The following is a 12919-nucleotide window of genomic DNA, read 5'->3' as shown; positions in this document are numbered from 1 at the left end:
GAGAGCGTCAGAAACACTGCTCCGGCCACAGTTCGAAGCGCAGGTGGACGCTATGGGTACCTGACGGTGTGGCGCGTCCAACGGTGGCCTTGGACGGAGCTGGGGTGGCCAGAAACGATGACAGCGACGAGTCGGGCGGCGGCCGGAGCTCGGGTGTTTGCGGAATCGGCGCTGCGGTGTGCAAACGAGCGCAGCGAGGCGCTGGGGAGACTCTACGCGCGGCGGTGAGCATGTTGGGCGCACGCCCGGGACCAAATGGTCACCGGAGCGTCACCGGCGACAAGCGCAGGCGCCGACGCATTTCGGCCGCGATGGGGAACGGAGCTAGGGGACGAGGGAGAACGCTAAAGAAGAGGGGAAAAGGAGAGGAGCTCACGGCGGAGTCGATGAGCAGATCAGTAGCTCGGGGGAGGCGTCAGAGCGAGCGGGGCGGCGAGAGCGATCTCCGGCGGGAGCGGTGAAGATGAGCTTGAAGACGACGTTGCAGAGCTCCCGCGGTTGAATGGGTTGGCGCAGACGATGCAGGAGTGGACGACGGTTCTTCTGGACGCATTGACAAGATGAGGGGTCGACGGTGGCGTTCGGCCGTGCGCGTGAGAGAGAGACAGAGGGGAGGAGGAGCACGGGGAGAGTGAGAGAGAGACAGAGGGGTTGCGTGGCGCCCTTAGCCAGCTCCAGGCGGTCGGCGGCAAGCAGGAGGTGGCGAGCTACGGGCGCGCGCGCGTCGGGCACACGCTCTGCGTCCGACTGGCGCGAGGTGGAAGACGCCTCTGCCCCTGGTGGGCTGGGCCGGCCTACTGGGCCGCCAGGTGGGCTGCAGGTAAGGTTTTTGTTCTTTCCTGTTCTTTTCTAATTCTGTTCTGTTTTCTATTTTGCAGGTTTGTTTTGAATTTGGTTTGAAACCAATTCAATTTTTTGCTTCTGAAAATATTTTTAGGAGCTAAAAGAATTAAACCAATGCTCCACAAAATATTTCAGAATTATTGGACCTATATTGATTTAATAGTAGATATAAATCCAATTCAAATAGCTATTCACTTAATTCAAATGCCCAAAATAAATGTTTCTGAGACACCAAAAATATTGGTTTGGGTTTTACTTCTTGCCAATATTTCCAGAGGATAACAGGAATATTTTCTTGGACTTATTTGAAGCAATTTTATCTTGATCATTTTTAAAAGGATTCTGAGGCTTTGAAAAATCCTCAATTGAAATTTCATTTGAATTTAAACATGACGCAACAACCAAGCTAGTCCAAGGCCAAGGTAAAGCTAGGGATGTGACATTAGGCATATATTTCGACAAAGTTCACGGATTTTCATTACATAGCAAATATATAAACTAATCTAAAAAAGAAACTGGCTGAACGCCGAGTAGTCGCCGTTGTCGCCGCCATCGTCACCACCGTCGTCATCGTCGGCCTTCTCCTCCTTGACGCGGGCGCCCCTGCTGGACCCGGCGTCGCCATGGCGGACTGGTGGCGGCGGCGGCGCGTCGTCGTCGTCACTGTCGTCGATGACGACAACTCCTCCTTCGTCGCGGCCCCGGCGGCGCTCCGCGAAGCACCGCAGGGCGGCGCACTGGCGCTCCCTCGCCATCTTCAGGGAGTCCTGGCGTGCCCATGTTGGGTTTCGTAGTAATTTCAAAAAATTTCCTACGCACACGCAAGATCATGCAAAAAATTTCGTACGCACACGCAAGATCATGGTGATGCATAGCAACGAGGGGGGGAGTATGATCTACATACCTAGTAGATCGACAACGGAAGCGTTTGGTTGATGTAGTCGTACGTCTTCACGATCCAACCGATCAAGCACCGAAACTACGGCACCTCCGAGTTCTAGCACACATTCAGCTCCATGACGATCCCCGGACTCCGATCCAGCAAAGTGTCGGGGAAGAGTTCCGTCAGCACGACGGCGTGGTGACGATCTTGATGTACTACAGCAGCAGGGCTTCGCCTAAACTCCGCTACAATATTGTCGAGGACTATGGTGGCTGGGGGCGCCGCACACGGCTAAGGAATAGATCACGTGGATCAACTTGTGTGTCTCTGGGGTGCCCCTGCCTCCGTATATAAAGGACTAAAGGGGGGAGGCCGGCCGACCACATATGGCGCGCCAGGAGGAGTCCTACTCCCTCCGGGAGTAGGACTTCTCCCCCAATCCTTGTTGGAATAGGATTCATGAGGTGGAAAAGAGAGAGAGAGAAGGAGGAGGGTGCCGGCCCCCTCTCTCCTTGTCCTATTCGGACTAGGGGGGAGGGGCGCACGGCCCAAGCCCTGGCAGCCTCTCCTCTTCTTCCACTATGGCCCATTAAGGCCCATATAGCTCCCGGGGGGTTCCGGTAACCTCCCGGTACTCCAGTAAAATCCCGATTTCACCCGAAACACTTCCGATATCCAAACATAGGCTTCCAATATATCAATCTTTACGTCTCGACCATTTCGAGACTCCTCGTCATGTCCCCGATCTCATCCGGGACTCCGAACTCCTTTGGTACATCAAAACTCATAAACTCATAATATAACTGTCATCGAAACCTTAAGCGTGCGGACCCTACGGGTTCGAGAACAATGTAGACATGACCGAGACACGTCTCCGGTCAATAACCAATAGCGGTACCTGGATGCCCATGTTGGCTCCTACATATTCTACGAAGATCTTTATCGGTCAGACCGCATAACAACATACGTTTGTTCCCTTTGTCATCGACATGTTACTTGCCCGAGATTCGATCGTCGGTATCCAATACCTAGTTCAATCTCGTTGCCGGCAAGTCTCTTTACTCGTTCTGTAATACATCATCCTGCAACTAACTCATTAGTTGCAATGCTTGCAAGGCTTAAGTGATGTGCATTACCGAGAGGGCCCAGAGATACCTCTCCGACAATCGGAGTGACAAAACCTAATCTCGAAATACGCCAACCCAACATGTACCTTTGGAGACACCTGTAGTACTCCTTTATAATCACCCAGTTACGTTGTGATGTTTGGCAGTACCCAAAGTGTTCCTCCGGTAAACGGGAGTTGCATAATCTCATAGTTATAGGAACATGTATAAGTCATGAAGAAAGCAATAGCAACCTACTAAACGATCGGGTGCTAAGCTAATGGAATGGGTCATGTCAATGAGATCATTCACTTAATGATGTGATCCCGTTAATCAAATAACAACTCATGTTCATGGTTAGGAAACATAACCATCTTTGATTAACGAGCTAGTCAAGTAGAGGCATACTAGTGACACTCTGTTTGTCTATGTATTCACACATGTATTATGTTTCCGGTTAATACAATTCTAGCATGAATAATAAACATTTATCATGATATAAGGAAATAAATAATAACTTTATTATTGCCTCTAGGGCATATTTCCTTCAGCCTCCCACTTGCACTAGAGTCAATAATCTAGTTCACATCGCTATGTGATTTAACAGCAATAGTTCACATCACCATGTGATTAACACCCATAGTTCACATCGATATGTGATCAACACCCAAAGGGTTTACTAGAGTCAGTAATCTAGTTCACATCGCTATGCGATTAACACCCAAAGAGTACTAAGGTGTGGTCATGTTTTGCTTGTGAGATAATTTTAGTCAACGGGTCTGTCACATTCAGATCCGTAAGTATTTTGCGAATTTCTATGTCAACAATGATCTGCACGGAGATACTCTAGCTTATTGCTCCCACTTTAAATATGTATCTAGATCGAGACTTAGAGTCATCCAGATCTGTGTCAAAACTTGCATCGACGTAACTTTTTACGACGAACCTTTTTGTCACCTCCATAATTGAGAAATATTTCCTTATTCCACTAAGGATAATTTTGACCGCTGTCCAGTGATCTACTCTTAGATCACCATTGTTCTCCCTTGCTTAACACAGTGTAGGGTATACAATAGATCTGGTACACAGCATGGCATACTTTATAGAACCTATGGCTGAGGTATAGGGAATGACTTTCATTCTATTTCTATCTTCTGCCGTAGTCGGGCTTTGAGTCTTACTCAATTTCACACCTTGTAATACAGGCAAGAACTCTTTCTTTGACTGCTCCATTTTGAATTACTTCAAAATCTTGTCAAGGTATGTACTCATTGGAAAAACTTATCAAGCGTCTTGATCTATCTCTATAGATCTTGAAGCTCAATATGTAAGCACCTTCACCGAAGTATTTCTTTAAAAAACTCCTTTCAAACACTCCTTTATGCTTTGCAGAATAATTCTACATTATTTCCGATCAACAATATGTTATTCACATATACTTATCAGAAATGTTGTAGTGCTCCCACTCACTTTCTTGTAAATACAGGCTTCATCGCAAGTCTGTATAAAACTATATTCTTTGATTAACTTATCAAAGCGTATATTCCAACTCCGAGATTCTTGCACCAGTCCATAGATGGATTGCTGGAGCTTGCTTATTTAGTTAACACCTTTAGGATCAACAAAACCTTCTAGTTGCATCGTATACAACTCTTCTTTAGTAAATCCATTAAGGAATGCAGTTTTGTTTATCCATTTGCCAGATTTCATAAAATGCGGCAATTGCTAACATGATTCGGACAGACTTAAGCATAGATACGAGTGAGAAAATCTCATCGTAGTCAACACCTTGAACTTGTCGAAAACCTTTTGCGACAATTCTAGCTTTGTAGATAGTAACACTACTATCAGCGTCCGTCTTCCTCTTGAAGATCCATTTATTTTCTATGGCTTGCCGATCATCGGGCAAATCCATCAAAGTCCATACTTTGTTCTCATACATGGATCATATCTCAGATTTCATGGCCTCAAACCATTTCGCGGAATCTGGGCTCATCATCGCTTCCTCATAGTTCGCAAGTTCGTCATGGTCTAGTAACATGACTTCCAGAACAGGATTACCGTATCACTCTGGTGCGGATCTCACTCTGGATTACCTACGAGATTTGGTAGTAACTTGATCTGAAGTTACATGATCATCATCATTAGCTTCCTCACTAATTGGTGTAGTAGTCACAGGAACAGATTTCTGTGATGAACTACTTTCCAATAAGGGAGCAGGTACAGTTACCTCATCAAGTTCTACTTTCCTCCCACTCACTTCTTTCGAGAGAAACTCCTTCTCTAGAAAAACTCTGAATTTAGCAACAAAAGTCTTGCCTTCGGATTTGTGATAGAAGGTGTACCCAACAGTCTCCTTTGGGTATCCTATGAAGACATATTTCTCCGATTTGGGTTTGAGCTTATCAGGATGAAACTTTTTCATATAAGCATCACAACCCCAAACTTTAAGAAACGACAACTTTGGTTTCTTGCCAAACCACAGTTCAGATTGTGTCATCTCAACGGACTTAGATGGTGCCCTTTTAAACGTGAATGCAGCTGTCTTTAATGCATAACCCCAAAACGATAGTGGTAGATCGAAAAGAGACATCACAGATCGCACCATATCTAATAAAGTACGATTATAATGTTCGGACACACCATTATGCTATGGTGTTCCAGGTGGCGTGAGTAGTAAAACTATTTCACATTGTTTTAACTGAAGGCCAAACTCGTAACTCAAATATTTTACCTCTGCGATCATATCGTAGAAACTTTTATTTTCTTGTTACGATGATTCTCTACTTCACTCTGAAATTCTTTGAACTTTTCAAATGTTTCAGACTTGTGTTTCATTAAGTAGATATATCCATATCTGCTCAAATCATCTGTGAAGGTCAGAAAATAATGATACTCGCCGCGAGCCTTAACACTCATCGGATCTCATACATCAGTATGTATTATTTCCAATAAGTCAGTTGCTCGCTCCATAGTTCCGGAGAACGGTGTTTTAGTCATCTTGCCCATGAGGCATGGTTCACAAGCATCAACTGATTCAAAATCAAGTGATTCCAAAATCCCATCAGCATGGAGTTTCTTCATGCGCTTTACACCAATATGACCTAAACGGCAATGCCACAAATAAGTTGCACTATGATTATTAACTTTGCATCTTTTGGTTTCAATATTATGATTATGTGTATCACTATGATCGAGATCCAACGAACTATTTTCATTGGGTGTGTAACCATGTAAGGTTTTATTCATGTAAACAGAACAACAATTTATTCTCTTACTTAAATGAATAACCGTATTACAATAAACATGATCAAATCATATTCATGCTTAACGCAAACACCAAATAACACTTATTCAGGTGCAACACTAATCCCGAAAGTATAGGGAGTGTGCGATGATGATCATATCAATCTTGGAACCACTTCCAACACACATCGTCACTTCACCCTTAACTAGTCTCTGTTTATTCTGCTTGGCTCGTCAAGTATAACCTGAGTGTTCCGCGTGTGCAACTGTTTTGCACCCGTTGTATTTGAACGTAGAGCCTATCACACCCGATCATCACGTGGTGTCTCAGCACGAAGAACTTTCGCAACGGTGCATACTCAGGGAGAACACTTCTTGATAATTAGTGAGAGATCATCTTAAAATGCTACCGTCAAAGTAAGCAAAATAAGATGTATAAAAGATAAACATCATATGCAATCAAAATATGTGACATGATATGGCCATCATCATCTTGCGCCTTTGATCTCCATCTCCAAAGTACTGTCATGATCTCTATCGTCACTGGCATGACACCATGATCTCCATCTTGATCTATATCAATGTGTCGTCACACGGTCGTCTCGCCAACTATTGCTCTTGCAACTATTGCTATCGCATAGCGATAAAGTAAAGCAATTATTTGGCGCTTGAATCTTATGCAATAGAGAGACAACCATAAGGCTTTTGCCAGTTGCCGATAACTTTAACAAAACATGATCATCTCATACAACAACTTATATCTCATCATGTTTTGACCATATCACATCACAACATGCCCTGCAAAAACAAGTTAGACGTCCTCTACTTTGTTGTTGCAAGTTTTACGTGGCTGCTACGGGCTTAAGTAAGAACCAATCTCACCTACGCATCAAAACCACAACGATAGTTTGTCAATTTGACTCCGTTTTAACCTTCGCAAGGACCGGGCGTAGCCACACTTGGTTCAACTAAAGTTGGAGAAACTGTCACCCACAAGCCACCTCTGTGCAAAGCACGTCGGGAGAACCGGTCTCGCGTAAGCGTACGCGTAATGTCGGTCCGGGCCGCTTCATCCAACAATACCGCCGAACCAAAGTATGACATGCTGGTAAGCAGTATGACTTATATCGCCCACAACTCACTTGTGTTCTACTCGTGCATATAACATCAACACATAAAACCTAGGCTCGGATGCCACTGTTGGGGAACGTAGTAATTTCAAAAAATTCCTACGCACACGCAAGATCATGGTGATGCATAGCAACGAGGGGGGAGTATGATCTACATACCTAGTAGATCGACAACGGAAGCGTTTGGTTGATGTAGTCGTACGTCTTCACGATCTGACCGATCAAGCACCGAAACTACGGCACCTCCGAGTTCTAGCACACGTTCAGCTCGATGACGATCCCCGGACTCCGATCCAGCAAAGTGTCGGGGAAGAGTTCCGTCAGCACGACGGCGTGGTGACGATCTTGATGCACTACTGCAGCAGGGCTTCGCCTAAACTCCGCTACAATATTATCGAGGACTATGGTGGAAGGGGGCACCGCACACGGCTAAGGAATAGATCACGTGGATCAACTTGTGTCTTTGGGGTGCCCCTTGCCTCAGTATATAAAGGATGGAGGAGGAGGAGGCCGGCCAAGGTTGGTGCGGCCAGGATGTGGAGTCCTACTAGGACTCCACGTCCTAGTAGGAGTCCACCAAGAGGGGAGGAAGGGAGAAGGAAGTGGAGGAGAGGGAGAGGTGGCCGGCCCCCTTTTCCCTAGTCCAATTCGGACCAGAGGGGAGGGGGGGCGCAGCAGCCCCTTGGCCCTTTCTCCCATTAAGGCCCATATAGCTCCCGGGGGGTTCCGGTAACCTCCCGGTACTCCGGTAAAATCCCGATTTCACCCGGAACACTTCCGATATCCAAACATAGGCTTCCAATATATCAATCTTTATGTCTCGACCATTTCGAGACTCCTCGTCATGTCCGTGATCACATCCGGGACTCCGAACAAACTTCGGTACATCAAAATGCATAAACTCATAATATAACTGTCATCGTAACCTTAAGCGTGCGGACCCTACGGGTTCGAGAACAATGTAGACATGACCGAGACATGTCTCCGGTCAATAGCCAATAGCGGGACCCGGATGCCCATATTGGCTCCTACATATTCTACGAAGATCTTTATCGGTCAGACCGCATAACAACATACGTTTGTTCCCTTTGTCATCGGTATGTTACTTGCCCGAGATTCGATCGTCGGTAACCAATACCTAGTTCAATCTCGTTGCCGGCAAGTCTCTTTACTCGTTCTGTAATACATCATCCTGCAACTAACTCATTAGTTGCAATGCTTGCAAGGCTTAAGTGATGTGCATTACCGAGAGGGCCCAGAGATACCTCTCCGACAATCGGAGTGACAAAACCTAATCTCGAAATATGCCAACCCAACATGTACCTTTGGAGACACCTGTAGTACTCCTTTATAATCACCCAGTTACATTGTGACGTTTGGTAGTACCCAAAGTGTTCCTCCGGTAAACGGGAGTTGCATAATCTCATAGTTATAGGAACATGTATAAGTCATGAAGAAAGCAATAGCAACATACTAAACGATCGGGTGCTAAGCTAATGGAATGGGTCATGTCAATCAGATCATTCACTTAATGATGTGATCCCGTTAATCAAATAACAACTCATTGTTCATGGTTAGGAAACATGACCATCTTTGATTAACGAGCTAGTCAAGTAGAGGCATACTAGTGACACTCTGTTTGTCTATGTATTCACACATGTATTATGTTTCCGGTTAATACAATTCTAGCATGAATAATAAACATTTATCATGATATAAGGAAATAAATAATAACTTTATTATTGCCTCTAGGGCATATTTCCTTCAGCCCATTCAAGGGCCGCGTCGTCGTCGAGCTCGACCTCGCCATGCTTCGTCTTCATGGTGAGTGCTGTTCGCTGAGAGTGCGGCAGCTGAAGCCGTTAGCCACCGCCTCGTCTCCGGGGAAACGCTCAGCCATCGGGAGAGGGGGAGGGAGAGGGAGGGGCTGGGCGGCGGCTCATGGGAGAGGGAGAGAGAGGGCTCGGCGGTGGCACTCGGGAGAGGTAAAGCTTGGTGGCGAGGGCGGGGCTGGTGTGGCCACAGGCGAGCGAGGCCACCAGCTTATATAGCCGCGCCGCGCCCATGTGTACGCATGCGAGGGAGGGGAGGCGTTGGCGCGTCGCCCATTAGGAATCAATGGCAAGGCTGACCGGCGGCAGCCTTGCCATTCATTCCCCGCGCGGGAAACCGAGGCGTTAGGGGAAGACGAGGCGTGGCATCGCTGACGCGGCTGGACCGCGGCTTTTTCGTGCCAAAACCGCTCGCCCCGGCGCCCCTGGGCGCCCCCAGCGCGCCGGGATCGACCTGGGTCCGCCGGCGCTGATTTCGGCCCAAGCCGGTGAAAATCGGGCTCCTGGGGGCGCGACTAGGCCGTTTTTTCGGCACCGGCGCGAAAAAATCGCCTGGGGAGGCCTCCTTGGGGGCGCGGCTGGAGATGCTCTAAAAGGCTCATGTATTGGAGGGCAAACGGTGCATCTCCAAACTAGGTGTATTTCCAAAATCTCGTGTTGAGGTCATTGCCCATCGAGAAAGAACATCTCGGAAGATTTCAACCTTAACTCTCATCAAACCTTTCTAGGACGAATAATTCGACATCTTTGCTGAAACTTGGGACATGGTCTTGGACCAAACATATTTGTTTTGCGGCAACTCCTGCCAACAAACTTACCCGGCAAGCAAGTTGAACAACCATTTCCAACAAGCATTTGTTCTTGATTTCAAGGTACTCAATCCCAAGTTACCCTTGATCTTTCAGCCTACAAAGAACATTCTACCGCCATATGCATTGGCTTCGTATTTGATTTCCACTGCATCACCATTCACCATGATTTTTATGCGGTTAGAGCGGGTGGGCTTGGGAGGTTTTTACCCAACATGAATGTAAGCATAATCTTCGGACTGAATCACCACCTTCCTCGATATAGGCACATTGATGGCGACCTTGAGGGTGACCGCGGCGGCGTCCGTGCTCGTCGTTGGGGCCGGCCCGTCCTCGCCGCTCTCCCTGGCCGGCGCCGCCCTCCCGCCTTGCCCGCCCTTCCCCTGCTCGCCGCTTCTCCCCCGCCCAGCGTCCCCTCTCCCCGCCCCTCCCCTCATCGTGGCCTTGCCTGGTCGGGCTTGCTGGACGGACTGGGCGGTCGAGGAGGACCTGGCTGAGGCTGCAGCTGTGGTGGCTGGCCATCCTCGTCGGGCGCGCCAGTTTGGTGACCGGCTCGCGGAGGTGGCCGACCGGAGTTGGGGCTGCCGCTCCCGCCGTCCTTGCCTCCCCTCCTCCCCCTTCCCTTGTGGGTGTGGCCTAGTGCCTGCCGCGCACCACCTCCCCCACCGTCGCCTGCTACGCGCTGACTGGATGGCCGACGCGGTGGTGGGGCCCGAGCCAGAGCTTGGGGGTGGCTGGAAGGGCAGATGTCGGCCACGGAGCGGTGTCTTGGCACTGCCCCTCATCGGCGTCGATCCCCGGCGTCTGCGCCTCGTTGTGACCCTCGCCGGCGATGGACGGTGTGGTTCCCCAGGGGCCAGCGTTCCGTGCATTCCGTTCATCCCCAGTGACCACCATGGCGGCTCCGGCCGGCAGTTCCTCGGCAGCGGCGGTGTGGGTGAGAGAAACCCTAGCCCCTTCCCCTTCCTCTGGCTGGACGGGATGGGCCGTCCCGGGCCTATTGGGCCGGCTGGGACAGGGGAGCCATCTAGGCCTTGGCGGCCTGTCTCTCTCCCTCGGGCCTCTGGGCCGCACACCCCCCCTCGCAGGCCTCGGCCCAGGTCTAGCTGGCCTGCGGGCACCCACCCTCTTTAGGGTTGGCTGCTGGACCGGCGCCCGCCTCCTCCCCTCGCCTTCCCTCTACGCCTCCGCCATGCGTCGCCTCCCGACTCCCCTCGGTGCAGCGCGCGTGTGCCTCCCCCCTCCCTGTGTCGGCCCCCCTGCGTCCCTCTCCCTCCCGTGCGACCCAGCCCACCATGGTTCGGGAGACGGGCGATGGCGCGCCTCGACCCAAGCGTAGGGCGGGTGCTCGGGACCCGCAGCCTCCCCCGGAGTCTTGCCGGGCCTCGCTGGATGGCTCCCGCTGGGAGGTCGAGTTGCAGGAGGATCTCCTCCGCTCCAAGGGTCCAGCCCCGGCTGGCAGTGGCGACTGGCGCACCGAGCGTGGCCGTGAGCGGCCTCCGATGGAGTGGCGGGGCCGCGAACGAGACCTTGACCATCGCTCCTTCCCCCGCAGCTTGCGCTCCCCGCCGCGGCCTGATCGTGCGCCGGCGTCTCCTCCACGTCGCCAAGCCCAGTTCCCCCTGACCGGACCCAACTCCAACAACAATCGCAATGGCCGGGGGGCGTTTGTGAAGAAGAAGAAGAAGCGAGGTAACCAACCTCAGCCGGGTGGCCCGGCCTCCTCCGTCACCAACCCAACGGTGGAGGCGACCCCTCCCTCCACCATGGCCGCGGCCACTTGCTTCAATTGTGTGGTGGCCGGGCACTACCAGGGGGATTTCCCTAAGCCGTCAGCCTGCTTCCTCTGCAAGAAGACGGATCATCCCGCCGCCATCTGCCTGGATCACCAGCCTCCCGGGACGCTGGGGCTGTTTGGCTACGTGTTGGATGACCTGGGCTTCTTCCAGATGGACCTCCCCGAGGCCCGGGCCCCTCCGCCCATGAATGCTCTCATCTCGGTCTTGGATGGTTGGACGGCTTCCCCGGCCATCATCTCTGAGGAGCTTCGCCACCTGCTCAACTCGGATTGGGATTGGGAGGTGACCCCGATCTCGGACCGGGAATTCACCACGGTCTTCCCGGACCCGGCCAGCTTTTGCTACAGCACCCACAGTGCCAGACTCACGCTCGCCATCAACCAACTCTCAGTCTGCATCTCGGTGCCGTCCGTGGACCTGCTCGCAGTGGCCACCCTGTCCACGGTGTGGGTGCAGATTCGTGGACTCCCCCCCTGCTCGGGATGAGGGTGTCCTCAGTGGCTTGTCCCGTTGATGTCTACTACACAACCTTCTTCTTGTAGACGTTGTTGGGCCTCCAAGTGCAGAGGTTTGTAGGACAGTAGCAAATTTCCCTCAAGTGGATGACCTAAGGTTTATCAATCTGTGGGAGGCGTAAGATGAAGATGGTCTCTCTCAAACAACCCTGCAACCAAATAACAAAGAGTCTCTTGTGTCCCCAACACACCCAATACAATGGTAAATTGTATAGGTGCACTAGTTCGACGAAGAGATGGTGATACAAGTGCAATATGGATGGTAGATAAAGGATTTTGTAATCTGAAAATATAAAAACAGCAAGGTAGCAAGTGGTAAAAGTGAGCACAAACGGTATTGTAACGCGTTGAAACAAGGCCTAGGGTTCATACTTTCACTAGTGCAAGTTATCTCAACAATAATAACATAATTGGATCATATAACTATCCCTCAACATGCAACAAAGAGTCACTCCAAAGTCACTAATAGCGGAGAACAAACAAAGAGATTATTGTAGGGCATGAAACCACCTCAAAGTTATTCTTTCTGATCGATCTATTCAAGAGTCCATAGTAAAATAACACGAAGCAATTCTTTCCGTTCAATCTATCCTAGAGTTCATACTAGAATAAAAACTTAAGACACAAATCAACCAAAACCCTAATGTCACCTAGATACTCCAATGTCACCTCAAGTATCCGTGGGTATGATTATACGATATGCATCACACAATCTCAAATTCATCTATTCAACCAACACAAAGAACTTCAAAGAGT

This window comes from Triticum urartu, chromosome 5A, assembly GCF_056163025.1.
Source record: "Triticum urartu cultivar PI428250 chromosome 5A, HENAU_Tu73, whole genome shotgun sequence".
Classification (NCBI taxonomy): domain Eukaryota; kingdom Viridiplantae; phylum Streptophyta; class Magnoliopsida; order Poales; family Poaceae; genus Triticum; species Triticum urartu.
Note: the sequence above shows the minus strand (reverse complement) of the source record.